The sequence below is a fragment of the Grampus griseus genome, assembly GCF_964374135.1.
Source record: "Grampus griseus genome assembly, chromosome: 6".
Taxonomy (NCBI): domain Eukaryota; kingdom Metazoa; phylum Chordata; class Mammalia; order Artiodactyla; family Delphinidae; genus Grampus; species Grampus griseus.
This window is the reverse complement of record NC_139000.1, coordinates 58679504-58695407: the sequence shown is the minus strand read 5'-3', so window position 1 is coordinate 58695407 and position 15904 is coordinate 58679504. Positions and strand designations below refer to the sequence as shown.

Below are 15904 nucleotides of genomic sequence, written 5' to 3'. Positions count from 1 at the left end.
GGCATGCCTGTCCTGTGATCCAGAGGGATACTATCTTGATTATGTTGGATAATACACAAACATAACCTTTACTCCTTAGGGAGATATAGCCTCTGTCTTCCAAGGCTTTTCGCTCTACAAATATTCTTGAAAAGATAGTCTCTTAACACAATTAGGGCTTCTGCTCACAAGATGTGCAGAAATAGGAGACCCACAAGAAATATTTCACAACAATTTACTTCAGAGAGGTTTTGTACTGGCTTCCTTTGGGAACCATGGTGTGCTACTAACCTGTGGATGCATTAAACCCTTTCCAGATTAATTCAGGAGTATCAGGTTCAGTCCCCCCAACTCTTGCTGCTGACTCCAGTCTGAATCTCCTAATTATAGTGCTGATACTGTGTTTGCTTTCAGGAAAACCAGTTTTTCCCAAGTCCTTAGCCACCATGCCAGGAATCAAAATATAATGCCTGTTTTTGCAAATCAGAAAGCATTTTGCTCATGCATAGGAATCAGCTACTGGTCCTATCCAGCTCATTGTTGCCCTGTATGTATGCAAATCAAGTGTTGCCTTACATTCCAATGTTTCAAGAGAAGGGAAAAATCTGTATTATGATGTGAAAACCTCTCATTTTCAAATGTGAGTGAATTAATTCAAGTTGATTAATAATATTTTCAGCAATGTGAGATGCAACAGAGAAACCGTAGAGGATAAGTAAAGAACAGTACCTTTGACATTTAGGAGCTCATTGGTGTCATGCCCTCCTATACTCAATTATGGCCCTGTTCACAAAGCTTCCATAGCATTTTATATACCCCCCTCCTATAATGTGTCATATTGGCTCATGAGTTTATGGGGTTTTTTTGCCCAATTTAGATAAAATATATTTACTGTCCTAGAGGCAATTAAACTGAAACCTTTGGGATTAATCTTCTGTACCAAACAGACAATATTTGTCTCATCTGACAAATATAATCCATATGTTATATATAGTTTTTTGTACGTTAATATCTAATCTTACAGAATTATAAAAAGTGTCATGGTACACAAAAATTTTTAGTCAATGTTGAAAGTCGTCTTCAGAAATAATTTTCAACACTTTGATTTTAACTATAATGTCACATTCCACAGTTCATGTGGTTCACAGTTGTCTCTTGGGGAGTTGTTGAAGTTTTTTTTGTTTGTTTTTCTCCTATTATTGCTGCTGTGTATTATTTTCAGAAGGAATTTAGATGCCATCTTGGATCCTTAAGAATATGTTTTTAATTAAAATATAATTGTGATATAACAGTATATTAGTTTTAGGTATATAACATAATGATTTGATATAGATATAGATATATATATATATTTATATATAGTGAAACAATAATAAATCTAGTTAACATCCATCACCACAGGGAGTTTTAAAGTCATCCCCAGCTGGAGGCCACGTGTAAGAGGATCTCAGAACCTTCTGGGTATCTGCAGTAGAAGTGTTCTTCACCACAAAAAGACCCAGGAGACTTCCTTGGGCCTTGCCTGTGACCAGATATATTTATTACTATACCACACGTATGTTGATCTTATAGATCAGTTTGGGAAAAATTGACATCTTACAAATAGAAATACATTTGATTTTTGTACTTTGATCTTGTATTTTGCAAGTTTGAACTTAGTTCAAGCAGTTGTCTTATTTCTTTTTAAAGATTTCTGCCGTCTTTCTATGTGTTGTCTGTGAATAAAGACCATTTTATCTTTTCCTTTCTGTTCTATTAGCTGTAGTTTTGGTTTCTTCGTTTTTTAAATACTATACATTAGCAATGATATTCCTTCCTATTCCAGTTTGCAGGGTTTTTGTGGATTTTTTTGTTTTTGTTTTTTACCATGAATGAATGCAACCACCATTCCCAGGTTGACTTCCAAATGAACCTGCCTCGTGTTCTTGAGATAATCCCCATTTGATCTTGATGTCTTATCACAATGTATAAAACATTGCTGGATTTGATTTGCTTTTGTTTTGTTGAGGGTTTTTGCACCTATGGATCATAAGGGATATTGCTTTATAATTTTCTTTTCCTGTGATGTCTTTGTCTGATTTTGGTGTCAGCATGATGCTAGCCTCATAAAATAAGTTAGGAAGAATTCCCTTCTCTTCTACATTTTGGAAGAATTTGTGTGGAATTTTTTGATGTTATTGTTGTTAAATGTTTAATTGAATTTACTAAGGTAGCAGTCTGCACCTGGAGTTTTCTTAGTTTGAGGTCTTTAACTTCTATTTCTTTAACTGACATCAAACTATTCAGATCATTTATTTCTTTTGGAATGATGGTTGGTGCTTTGTCTCTTTAAAAGAATTAGTCCGTCTCATCTAAGTTGTTGAATTTATGGTCATTAAATTGAGCTTAATATTCTCTTATTATTTTTTTAATGTCCGTAGGATCTGAGATAATGACTACCTTTACATTCTTGATTTTCTGTATTCTTTCTGTTTTTCTCTTTGGTCAGTCTGGTTAGAGGTTTATCAATTTTACTGATCTTTTTATAGAACTAGCTTTTGGTTTTATTGATTTCTGTATTGTTTACCTGTTTTCCACATTATTTCTGCTCTTATCTTTATTATTTCCTTTTGCTTGCTTTTCTCTTTCCAGTTTTGTAAGATGGAAGATAAGATTAGATAATTGATTTGAATCTTTCTTCTCTTCTAATATAATAATTTAATTATATAAATTTCCTTCTACATATTTCTTTAACTACACCCAACAAATTTTGATTTGTTGCGTTTTCAATTTTATTCAATTCAAAATGCTTCTAATTTCGCTTATGACTTCTGTTTCATCCATGGGTTCACTTGGAAATGTGTGGCTTAATTTCCAAATACTGGGGAATTTTCTAGATTAAAAAATATATATATTGATTTCTACATTAGTATATTATAGAAAGAAAACATTCTTTACATAATTTCTATTCTTTTACATTTTTAAGGCTCGTTTTATTGCCCAAGATAGAGTCAATCGTGGTTAAAATTTCTTGTGCACTTGAAAATAATAAGTATTCTGTGGTTATTGGTGGAGTGTTCTATAAATAACAATTTATAGGTCAAGTTGTTTAATAGTGTTTTTCATATCTCCTGTATGCTTGATGATTTCTGTCTCCTTGTTCTATCAATTGTTGAGCAAAGAGTGTTGAAGTCTCCAACTATAATTGTGGATTTATCTAATTCTCCTTTTACTTCTATTAGTTTTTGCCTCATGTATTTTGAAGCTCTATTAGATGCTTACACATTTAGTATTGTTATATTTTCTTGGTAGTTTGACCCATTTATCACTATGTAATGTCTCTCTTTACAGTGTTTTGAAACCTACTTTGTCTGATATTAAAACTAGCCACTTTCTTTTGGGTGTTTGAAGGATATATATTTTTCTGCACTTTTAATCTAGCTATGTCCTTATATTTAAAGTAAGTTTCTTTTCAGTAGCGTATAGTACAGTCCTATTTTTTAATCCAGTCTAAAAATGTCTATATTTTAATTGGTGTGTTTAGAGCACTTATATTTGATGGAATTATTGATATGGTTAGTGAGCGTAATAATTTTTAATTTGTCTCTGTAAATTCTAAATTATTAACCATATGTATATTTGAAGCACATTGCACATAATATGAACTTGATAAGTTTATTAAGTTTATATTTCTTTCAGATCCATTCTTTTTCACTCTACTGTTGACTTGTTCTAAATATAGTATCTCCAGTAATTTTTTTTCATATAAGTTATAAGTGAATAGAATAGCTATTACACTTATTTTTTTTTTCTGAAAGTACTAGGTTTTATTCACCTCCCTGTGGTAACCAATAACCATACTATTAGTTAATAAGATTTCTTTGTAGTAACTGTCACCTGAAATACAAAAATCCATTAACAGTCTAAGTTATCAGGTGTGGTCTTACTGGAAATTCTTAACCATATACTTGTCTTGACAAGTGTTGTTTTTTAAATGATGAATTGTCTTAGTATAAGTCACTGTATTTCTGTAACAAAGTAATGAAAGGCACAGCTAGTGCAAGCGAACTTAAACCCATTCAACTACCCGCTGAAAAAATACTTCGGTTCTTCAGGAAAAAAAATTAGCAAGACAAAAAATCTGGTTCATTTCACAGTTCTGTTCATTTTCATAACTGTAATCTAATAGTTACAAGATAAAAATACTCCAGGAAGAACCAAATATGTAGCAATGAACAAACATGCGTGAGAGAATTTGTGCATTCAATGTATCTGGCAGAAAAACTAGTTAAAATGCTAAGTAGAACAAATTTGATCTTTAAAATATCAATTCCTTTCCTTTAAAAAAAAACTTGAGTCTACCGAGAAAATACAAAAACATAAGGCTATAAGTAAATAATACCTGTGTTTAGGCTATTACAGTGCAGGTTATCCTCAAGGCCACATACATCCTGCTTCACTGCTGCTGGCACTCTGCTGGGTTTTGATCCTTCTTTGGGTCATAGTCTGGATCATTTTCCTCATCTCCTTCTTCTTCCCCTTCCTCATCCGCTTCTTCATCTTCTTCATCATAATCATCATCATCGTCGTCAATAGCTTCTCCAGTAAAGTGTAACACTGATCTTGGGATTATGCGCTCACGTAAAAAGTGACCAATTTCAAAGTCCGCAGCAAGGATAGCTTCAGCAGCATCATCCAGATCTCCACTCTCAGGAACTTCAAGAGGGGCAAAAAAATTAAAAAAAGAGTCATTAGAAACTGTTTTGGTCACAGTACAAACTGTCCCACGTCCCTTGTGTTTCTGCTTCTTCTTAATGATTTTCAAAGTGACATTCTTCCCTTTTTTCCAATCTATCTGGCACCCGGTACAACCCATAATTTCTGGTCCATCAAAAGAAAAAGGATCAGAATCATCTGGTTCTGACCTCATCCTTTATGTCTTTGTCAACACTTCATTTGTGAAGTATTCATTGGGTTCAAAGTGAAATTCTAAGACAAAACTCATAGGCTGACCAGCATCTGAGAACTTCACTTTAATATCTTTCAAGTGCTTCAGAATAGTTTCATCATGTTCCTGAACCATATCACTGAGCACATCAACATTCTTAAAAACGGTCAACCAAAATTCAGGAATTCCTTTGGGGTCTTCTTTTTCTTCATCCTTTTTCTCATCTTCAATCTTGGCCTTTTCTTTTAGCTCCTCTGAATTTCATCTTCCTCATCTGGTTTCCATTCACATTCTTCTTCTGTAGGTTCATAAATGGCATTAATGATCTCAAATCACTTATCAAATAGAGGTTGATAGAGAACAGCATACTTTCTTTCAATATCATGAACTTCCTCATAGAACTTGGCTTCTATCTGTTCACATTTAGCTTGAAGGTTTTTGAGAGCATTCATGCGTCTTTTACTACCCGAGGCAAGCTTTCAGTGTATCCTGTTGGTGTTTCTACCAGACCATCAAGTCTTTCTTGAAGGGCTGCAAGAATCTGAGGATTTTGCATCATCTGAACAGTCAGCTGACGCGCTTTGATTTTTGTTTCTTCACCAGTTTCTTCTTCTTCAACTTCTTCAACATCATCCAAATCTTGATCAAGTTCAGACTGTTCTTTGTTGTCGATGTCTGCCATGTTGTATGAACGCCAAATATCGGTTGCTAGCACAGGGAGCCAGGCGGCCGGAGCTGCACAGGCAGTGACTCAGGGCGGTGGCGGGAGGAGCAGAAGGCGATGCGGCGAGCAGGTGGCGCTAAAAAAGCTACACTTAATTTTTAAATCATATTTTATTATGAATGCATTTCTCATGTCTGTACAGGGTAAAAGTAATATAGTAGCTGCTGAGTATATCAATCAGTGAATATTCGATTACTTATTCATCTTCCTATTACATGTTTTACTTTTAATAATAATAGTATGAGTCTGTTGAAGCAAGAAGGAAAAAAGGAATAAATTGATAAATGCCTTGATGCAAAAATCAGTAGCAGCATATGGTCATGAATAAGGTATCACCATTTCAATATCTGTGTCTGTTTTAGTTCCCAGCAGTATTACCTTAGAGAAGACCTTTGCCCTGCAATAGACAATACCATTGGTGTTTGAAAAAGGTGCATTATTTCTGAGAAGCAGGAGAACATGATAATGGTTTAACTTTAGCATGTTTGTGACAATGGTGAGCCTAGTGTGTTTTTTTTTTTTTTTTTTTTTTTTTACCCAAAACACTATTAACCTTCCCCATGGCAAATAAAAGTTTAATTTAAGAGCAAATGTTCTAAAGAATCATTACTTTCTAACTGGAGAATTCCAAAGGTGAGCTGAGAGAAAAGAAGGTTGCAGAGACACTCAATAACCCTTATGTAATCCTGGCAGATAGAAGGTGGCATTAGTTAGATAAGGGGGAAGAAAAAGAATATTTTAACTTAGGGTTTTCAGTGAACCTTATTCCCACACTTCACACAAAACCCAACTGATTTTTAAGCGTGATGGTAAATGATACCTAGACTAATCCTGAAAGTAAGCAACATCCCATTTGTCCCAAGCCTGAAAGAAAGCTCAGTTTTCCAATGGATCATAAATTATTCCACTGACTTGTTTTGTTAGGTTTTGTTTAGTTTTCTTATGACTGGGAATTTGTACAAGTTTAGTATTTGTCACATGCAAGTGTATATCTGTGTCATTCTCCATGACTATTCATTTAATTATTCATTCCACAGATATTTATTAAGTATGTTAGGCACTGTTATAGATGCTGAGTAGGACTATTACCATAAAGAGCAGTTTTGAGAGTAGACTCTGGAGATAAGAACCATTTTTAATCTTGGTAGGACAAATGAGCATATTGAAGCTACCAAGAAGCCTTCTGAAGTCTTAGAAATAATATGAAAGACTAACAATGTATTTTTTTAATGGATAAAGTTTTAATAAGACTTAATTAGATTGTGATTGTAGTCTATCAGAAATGTAGAACTCCAGAAAAATATGCTGATATTAATAAGAAAAAAATTGAAATTCTCAGTGTTGTCAATGGGATAAGATATCAAAAACACATAAAGTACTATTTCAAGTATGCAGTGACTCAACTTGGAAGGATGCAATTTGAAATTAGTGATGTTTTGAGTAAGGATATGGTCTTTGTTCAAGAGCCATCATTACTATTACCCCACTTAAGAAGATGGAAATGTTTTTTGAGTTTATATAAAAGTGCCAGGCTGCTAACTATTATTGTTCTATGTGAAGCTACTGCCCCTCTACCAAAACACAGGCTTGTAAAAATCACAATGACAGCCACTTCAACCTAAGTAACATTGTCATCTATCTTCACTTCTCACTCTAGGGTTGTACTAGACTGACTACAAGTGTGTAATATTTGAGAAGCCATTACCCATGTGGTCCAGTCACAGAATGATGCTCCAGTTAAAGACACAGAGCTCACTGTTGAAAAACAATTCAAAATAAACTTTTCTCTTACACACAGCATCACTACTTTATTTCCTTTCTACTTTTCTCACATATTATATTAGATTATATTATACTATATTACATATTATAGATATTCCCTCATTTCTCACTTTGAAACTTACAGAAAACTATTTTCTCCAGCCCTGGCAAACATGTCCATCTTATCCTCCTGCCTTGCCCCTTTTCTAATTAAATCTCATTATAAAATCTCCAAATCATCTGTCAGGCAAGTTGGGGAAAGAAAATCTAAGTGGGAAAAGCAAGATTCCATTTAGAATAAGATGAGTAGAAAAGTTAGGAATCTTAATTTTGGTTTTGCTACATGGGACTTCAGGCCTTTGCATACTAAGACTTAGTAGAGTCTTAATCTTAAAGGAGTGTCATGGGACATTTATTCCAACTCACAAATGAGAAACTTTTGTCATAAAGTTTAAATGATCTTCCCCTGATTAAATCGTAATATTCAAGGTGCATCTGGGAAGCCATTGTCCCAGCAGTGTACTCATTTTCTGAACACTGCACCCACCAGTGTCTACAGAAGAAGTCAGCAAACTTTGGCTCTTGGGCCAAATCTGGCCCACTGCCTGTTTCTGTCAATAAAGTTTTATTGGAACACAGCCACACTCATTTGTTTACCTGTTGCCTGTGACTGTTTGCACAGTACAACAGCAGAGTAGAGTAGTTGCAACAGAATCTATATGGTTCACAAAGTCAAAATAATTAATGAACAGACCATTTACAGAAGGCCCCTTTTCAAAAGTAGGCTATTTGTTAATTAGTGTGAGGTCCTTCAAGATAGGAATACCCCTCACGCACACCACCACCCCTGACATATGAACACAGTCATATTACAGGATTCTGTCAACTCCCCTGGTAAGTAACAAATGATCTGAGAAAGGCCTGCCGTTTCCTAGGAGGTAAGGTATAGAAGTGGTATTAAATGAAAACTCCCTGAGGTCCCTTAAAATCGCTCACATTTATTTACTGTTTATCCATTTCCTGGCACTGTTCTAAATATTTCATAGTATTAACTAATTTAATATTCACACCAAACCTATCATCTATTATTAACCTTTATAGTTTAGGAAACTGATTAAGGAACTTAAGGCAATACAGCTGTGAAGTGGAAGTCAGGTTTCAAATACAGACACTGTCTCCAAAGCCCACAGACTTAACTTCTAAATGAGTTTGCCTCCCATAAAGAGTTTTTAAAAAATTAAAAAGTAAAAAAATAAAATAAAAACCACCTTTATTTATTTTTTTTGCAAACGCAGTGAACCCAGCAAAGGTGCGTTTGGATAGCCAAGGTTGGTTTGGGGTAATCTGTGATAATGTTTGTAAAGTTCTTTTAAAGCATTTGTTCAACAAATATTTGTTGACCACCTACTGCATGACAGACCCCACTTTATTAAGTGAAGGTAGTCCCTTCCTTGACAACACTTACAATTTAGCAAGGATTTCCTTTCTAGAACTTTCAGGCAAAGAGTAAGGGCACAAGCATCAGGACTCAAGGGCTCTAGTGGGAATGAGGTTATTATGTTCTTTTTGACGTCAGATGATTATGTTGAATGAAGAGCAGGCATATTGGTGAGATGAAAGGAATATGGACTTTAGAGCCAGAAAGTAATGAATTTCAATTTCAAACTTGAGTTTAGAGAAGTTACTTCAAACTCCCTGAGTCTCAATTTTCTTATTTTTATAATTTATAATATAAAACTTCCCAGAGTTTTTTGTAAGGATTACATAAGATCATATACGTGATGAGCTCTGATGTAATGTCAGCATCTTAGCTGGCACTCAATTAAAATTCTCTCATACTTTCCTTGAAAACTTTTATCTATAATTTCTCATATTTCAGTGCTGGCTCTGAGTTCTTCCTCCTTGAAATACCATGCACATTTCCTTATGGGAAAACATTTCCCACCAGGCATGCAGGGTTAGAATAGCTGCTGCATTTAGGAACATATCACAGTGATCTTTGTTCTTGTATTTATCTATGGATTTATATGTGTGTCTGTATATCTACAGATCATTGAAAAATCATCAAACATGGATTATGTGTATATCTATACATTTATTATTTATGATTTATCTTTTCCTTTAGGTACATTCTAACTGTTATATTACCAACTCTTCAGGGTCAAGGACCTGAAGTCTGCTTTGGTAATTAATTAGGGCCCTTTGTAAATATTTTGCACATTTGTCATAATGAAATATTTTAGGCTCTTTCAATTGAAAGGGACAGAGACTCACTAAGTTCACCTTAAATAATGGATATTTATTAGAAGACTACAGTGGAGAAATACCACAGAAATCCAGGAGCAGCTGCATAGCCAACTCAGAGATAATGGAAGTCAGGGTTTTTTGTTTTTGTTTTTGTTTTTCTTTTGCTTTTTCAGAAATTTGCAGCTCTGATACGAGTAGGGGAAAAAATGAGTTTATCTTTCTCTCTGTATATCACTTCAGCCACAATGACTGTATTTTATTATTTCTCTTCTCTCCTATGTCATAGTGTCTTTTTTTCTTTTTTTTTTTTTTTGCGGTACGCGGGCCTCTCACTCTTGTGGCCTGTGCCGTTGCGGAGCACAGGCTCCGGACGCGCAGGCTCAGCGGCCACGGCTTGCGGGCCCAGCTGCTCCGCGGCATGTGGGATCTTCCCGGACCGGGGCACGAACCCGTGTCCCCTGCATCGGCAGGCGGACTCTCAACCACTGCGTCACCAGGGAAGCCCTGTCATAGTGTCTTTATTCAGAGTTTCTGCTGCCCTGTAGTTCCTGTGTACTATCTTTCCTCAATCTCTTTTTGTTTCTGCTTTCCACCGTCAGTTTTCCCCCCCATTGGTTCAAATTCCCCAGAGAAAGTATGTGACTGACCTAACCAATCATCCTTGTCCATATTGGACAAAGCTTTTGCTCAAAGCCACACCAGGTGCTGTTATTCAGCTCACAAATTGTCAACCTTGGGCTAGGCGCTCATCCTTAGTCATTTCAGCTGTGGGCATGGGGGTAGGGTCCTGATATACAGAATTTGGCCACTTATATTTTCTAAAAACAGACTAAGGCCACATCCATAGCTGGGGGTAGGGAGTGAGGACAGGAGGACTGACACTTAACTACAGGATACTCTTGGAAAGGCATTTAAGGATTTAGTATGCATTCTGGGTCTTATAATAGTTTATACAGGTCATAATAATCCAGTGGGAGAGGTAAAGGCAAATCATTAGAGAGAGTGGCATATGAGACAGAAATCAGTCTTTAGGCTCCTAGGTTTCTTAAGAGAATCAACTTTTTTCTTTCTCTAGTAACTAGCTTGAGATGATCAATATGTTTGTTGAATGTGTAATGAGCAGTATGAATTCTGGACTAAACTGAACATTTCCATGTTAAAACCACTATCATTTGATGTTTCCATTATCTAGTATTCTCAGTGGATGGTATGAGCCAGCAAGAAGTTCAATATTCCATGCCCATAGATTTAGAATATTTCTGTCTTTGAGACTTCTTAAGTGGACAGTATGTGTGGAGGCCACAGTTCAGTTCACTTGATGCCATTCTGGAAGTGATCCTAATTTAAAAAGAAAACTAATGTCCCAGTTATGTCAGTCAGTTAATCTTTAATAGCATCACCTTGACACATCACCTTGACAATGTACTCAATTTCATTTTTTTTTGGCATTAAAACTATTTATTGAACTATTGTAATAGCCAAAATCTAGAAACCACCTACTCATCAGTAATGAACTGATGAGATACATTACAGTGTTACAGTCCAGAAACTCTGTAGCTGTGAAACAGAATGTGGTAAATTCAGACATGTGTATATGAAGAGATCTCTAAGATATATTGTTATGTAAACAAAAATTAAAGGTACAAATTTAATATTGTTTGAAGGCTATATACACACACACATTTACACACACAAACACATAGCTGCATATGCAAAGGAAATTTCCGTAAGGACATAAAATATCAGTTAATAGTGATTAAATCTGAGGAGGGGAGCCGAGTTCAAAGGTGGGACCATAGCATAGTTTTAATAGATAACATTTTGGACATTTTTTTTTTTAATTTTTTGAATTTTACTTTATTTTTTTAAACATCATGTTCTTATTAGTCATCCATTTGATACACATCAGTGCATACATGTCAATCCCAATTGCCCAATTCATCCCACCGCCACCACCACCCCCCTGCCGCTTTCCCTCCTTGGTATCCATACATTTGTTCTCTACATCTGTGTCTCAATTTCTGCCCTGCAAACTGGTTCATCTGTACCATTTTTCTAGGTTCCACATATATGCTTTAATATACGATATTTGTTTTTCTCTTTCTGACTCACTTCACTCTGTATGACAGTCTCTAGATTCATCCACATCTCTACAAATGACCCAACTGTGTTCCGTTTTATGGCTGAGTAATATTCCATTGTATATATATGTACCATATCTTCTTTATCCATTCGTCTGTCAATGGGCATTTAGATGGCTTCCATGACCTGGCTATTGTAAATAGTGCTGCAATGAACACTGGGGTGCATGTGTCTTTTTGAATTATGGTTTTCTCTGGGAATATGCCCAGTAGTGGGATTGCTGAGTCATATGATAATTTTATTTTTAGATTTTTAAGGAACCTGCATACTGTTCTCCACAGTGGCTGTATCAATTTACATTCCTACCAACAGTGCAAAAGGGTTCCCTTTTCTCCACACCCTCTCCAGCATTTGTTTTTTTGTAGATTTTCTGATGATACCCATTCTAACTGGTGTGAGGTGATACCTCATTGTAGTTTTGATTTGCATTTCTCTAATAATTAGTGATGTTGAGCAGCTTTTCATGTGCCTCTTGGCCATCTATATGTCCCCTTTGGAGAAATGTCTACTTAGGTCTTCTGCCCATTTTTGGATTGGGTTCTTTGTTTTTTTTAATATCAAGCTGCATGAGCTGTTTATATATTTTGGAGATTAATCCTTTGTCTGTTGATTTCTTTGCAAATATTTTCTCCCATTCTGAGGGTTGTCTTTTCATATTGTTTGTAGTTTCCTTTGCTGTGCAAAAGCTTTTAAGTTTCATTAGGTCCCATTTGTTTATTTTTGTTTTTATTTCCATTACTCTAGGAGGTGGATCAAAAAAGATCTTGCTGTGATTTATGTCAAAGAGTGTTCTTCCTATGTTTTCCTCTAAGAGTTTTATAGTGTCTGGCCTTACATTTAGGTCTCTAATCCATTTTGAGTTTATTTTTGTGTATGGTGTTAGGGAGTGTCCTAATTTCATTCTTTTACATGTAGGTATCCAGTTTTCCCAGCACCACTTACTGAAGAGACTGACTTTTCTCCATTGTAGATCCTTGTCTCCTTTGCCATAGATTAGTTGACCATAGGTGCGTGGGTTTATCTCTGGGCTTTCTATCCTGTTCCATTGATCTATGTTTCTGTTTTTGTGCCAGTGCCATATTCTCTTGATTGCTGCAGCTTTGTAGTATAGTCTGAAGTTAGGGAGTCTGATTCGTCCAGATCCGTTTTTTTTTTTTTTTTTTTCCCCTCAAGACTGCTTTGGCTATTCAGGGTCTTTTGTGTCTCCATACAAATTTTTAGATTTTTTGTTCTAATGCTGTAAAAAAAGGCCATTGGTAATTTGATAGGGATTGTATTGAATCTGTAGATTCCTTTGGGTAGTATAGTCATTTTCACACTATTGATTCTTCCAATCCAAGAACATGGTATATCTCTCCATCTGTTGGTATCACCTTTAATTAGGTTCAACAGTGTCTTATAGTTTTCTGCATACAGGTCTTTTGTCTCCTTAAGTAGGTTTATTCCTAGGTATTTTATTCTTTTTGTTGCAGCAGTAAACGGGACTGTTTCCTTAATTTCTCTTTCACATACTTCATCATTAGTGTATAGGAATGCAAGAGATTTCTGTGCATTAATTTTGTATCCTGCTACTTTACCAGATTCATTGATTAGCTCTAGTAGTTTTCTGGTGGCATTTTTAGGATTCTCTATGTATAGTATCATGTCATCTGCAAACAGTCACAGTTCTACTTCTTTTCCAATTGTATTCCTTTTATTTCTTTTTCTTCTCTGATTGCTGTGGCTAGGACTTCCAAAAGTATGTTGGACAATAGTGGTGAGAGTGGACATCCTTGTCTTATTTCTGATCTTAGAGGAAATGCTTTCAGTTTTTCACCATTGAGTATGATGTTTGCTGTGGGTTTGTCATATAAGGCCTTTATTATGTTGAGGTAGGTCCCCTCTATGCCCACTTTCTGGAGAGTTTTTATCAATAATGGGTGTTGAATTTTTTCAAAAGCTGCTTCTGCATCTGTTGTGATGATCACATGTTTTTTTTCTTCAATTTGTTAATATGGTGTATCACATTGATTAAAATGCGTCTATTGAAGAATCCTTGCATCGCTGGGATGAATCCCACTTGATCATGGTGCATGATCCTTTTAATGTGTTGTTGAATTCTGTTTGCTAGTATTTTGTTGAGGATTTTTGCATCTATATTCATCAGTGATACTGGTCTGTAATTTTCTTTTTTTGTAGTATCTTTGTCTGGTTTTGATATCAGGGTGATGGTGGCCTCATAGAATGAGTTTGGGAGTGTTCCTTCCTCTGCAATTTTTTGGAAGACTTTGAGAAGGATGGGTGTTAGCTCTTCTCTAAATGTTTGATAGAATTCACCTGTGTAGCTATCTGGTCCTGGACTTTTGTTTGTTGGAAGATTTTTAATCACAGTTTCAATTTCATTACTTGTGATTGGTGTGTTCATATTTTCTATTTCTTCCTGGTTCAATCTTGGAAGATTATACCTTTCTAAGAATTTGTCTATTTCTTCCAAGTTGTCCATTTTATTGGCATAGAGTTGCTTGTAGTAGTCTCTTAGGATGCTTTGTATTTCTGCGGTGTCTGTTGTAACTTCTCCTTTTTCATTTCTAATTTTATTGATTTGAATGCTTTCCCTCTTTTTCTTGATGTGTCTGGCTAATGGTTTATCAATTTTGTTTATCTTCTCAAAGAACCAGCTTTTAGTTTTATTGATCTTTGCTCTTGTTTTCTTTGTTCCTATTTCATTTATTTCTGCTCTTATCTTTATGATTTCTTTCCTTCTGCTAACTTTGGATTTTGTTTTTCTTTCTCTAGGTCTTTTAAGTGTAAGGTTAGATTGTTTATTTGAGATTTTTCTATTTCTTGAGGTAGGCTTTTATATGTATAAACTTCCCTCTTAGAACTGCTTTTGCTGCATCCCTTCCTCATGTTTTCATTGTCATTTGTCTCTAGGTATTTTTTGATTTCCTCTTCGGTTTCTTCAGTGATTTCTTGGTTATTTAATAACGTATTGCTTAGCATACATGTGTTTGTGTTTTTTACATTTTTTCCCTGTAATTTATTTCTAATCTCATAGCGTTGTGGTCAGAAAAGATGCTTGATATGCTTTCAATTTTCTGAAATTTACTGAGGCTTGATTTGTGACCCAAGATGTAATCTATCCTGGAGAATGTTGCGTGTGCACTTTAGCAGAAAGTGTAATGTGCTGTTTTTGGATGGAATGTCCTATAAATGTCAATTAAATCTATCTGGTCTATTGTGTCATTTAAAGCTTGTATTTCCTTATTAATTATCTGTTTGGATGATCTGTCCATTGGTGTAAGTGAGGTGTTAAAGTCTCCCACTATTATTGTGTTACTGTCGATATCCTCTTTTATAGCTGATAGCAGTTTCCTTATGTATTGAGGTGCTCCTCTGTTGGGTGTGTAAATATTTAAAATTGTTATTTCTTCTTCCTGGATTGATCCCTTGATCATTATGTAGTGTCCTTCCTTGTCTCTTGTAACACATCTTTATTTTAAAGTCTATTTTATCTGATATGAGTATTGCTACTCCAGCGTTCTTTTGATTTCCATTGCATGGAATATGTTTTCCCATCCCCTCACTTTCAGTCTGTATGTGTCCCTATGTCTGAAGTGGGTCTCTTGTAGACAGCATATATATGGGTCCTGTTTTTGTATCCATTCAGTGAGCCTGTGTCTTTTGTTTGAAGCATTTAATCCATTCACGTTTAAGGTAATCATTGATATGTATGTTCCTATGACCATTTTCTTAATTGTTTTGGGTTTGTTTTTGTAGGTCCTTTTCTTCTCTTGTGTTTCCCACTTGGAAAAGTTCCTTTAGCATTTGTTGTAGAGCTGGTTTGATGGTGCAGAATTCTCTTAGCTTTTGCTTGTGTGTAAAGCTTTTGATTTCTCCATCAAATCTGAATGAGATCCTTGCCAGTTAGAGTAATCTTTGTTGTACGTTCTTCCCTTTCATCACTTTAAGTATATCATGCCACTCCCTTCTGGCTTGTAGAGTTTCTGCTGAGAAATCAGCTGTTAACCTATGGGAGTTCCCTTGTATGTTATTTGTCGTTTTTCCCTTGCTGCTTTCAATAATTTTTCTTTGTCTTTAATTTTTACCAATTTTATTACTATATGTCTCGGCATGTTTCTCCT

The 15904-nt window shown here is 35.3% G+C and overlaps 1 pseudogene across 1 annotated transcript; it reads right to left on the bottom strand.

Annotated features, from left to right (window-relative positions):
* Positions 1-4054: 4054 nt before the first annotated feature.
* On the bottom strand, positions 4055-5709 carry LOC309824240 (nucleosome assembly protein 1-like 1; annotated as a pseudogene). Its single transcript has one exon. The product of its transcript is annotated as a nucleosome assembly protein 1-like 1 (transcript).
* Positions 5710-15904: the final 10195 nt, after the last annotated feature.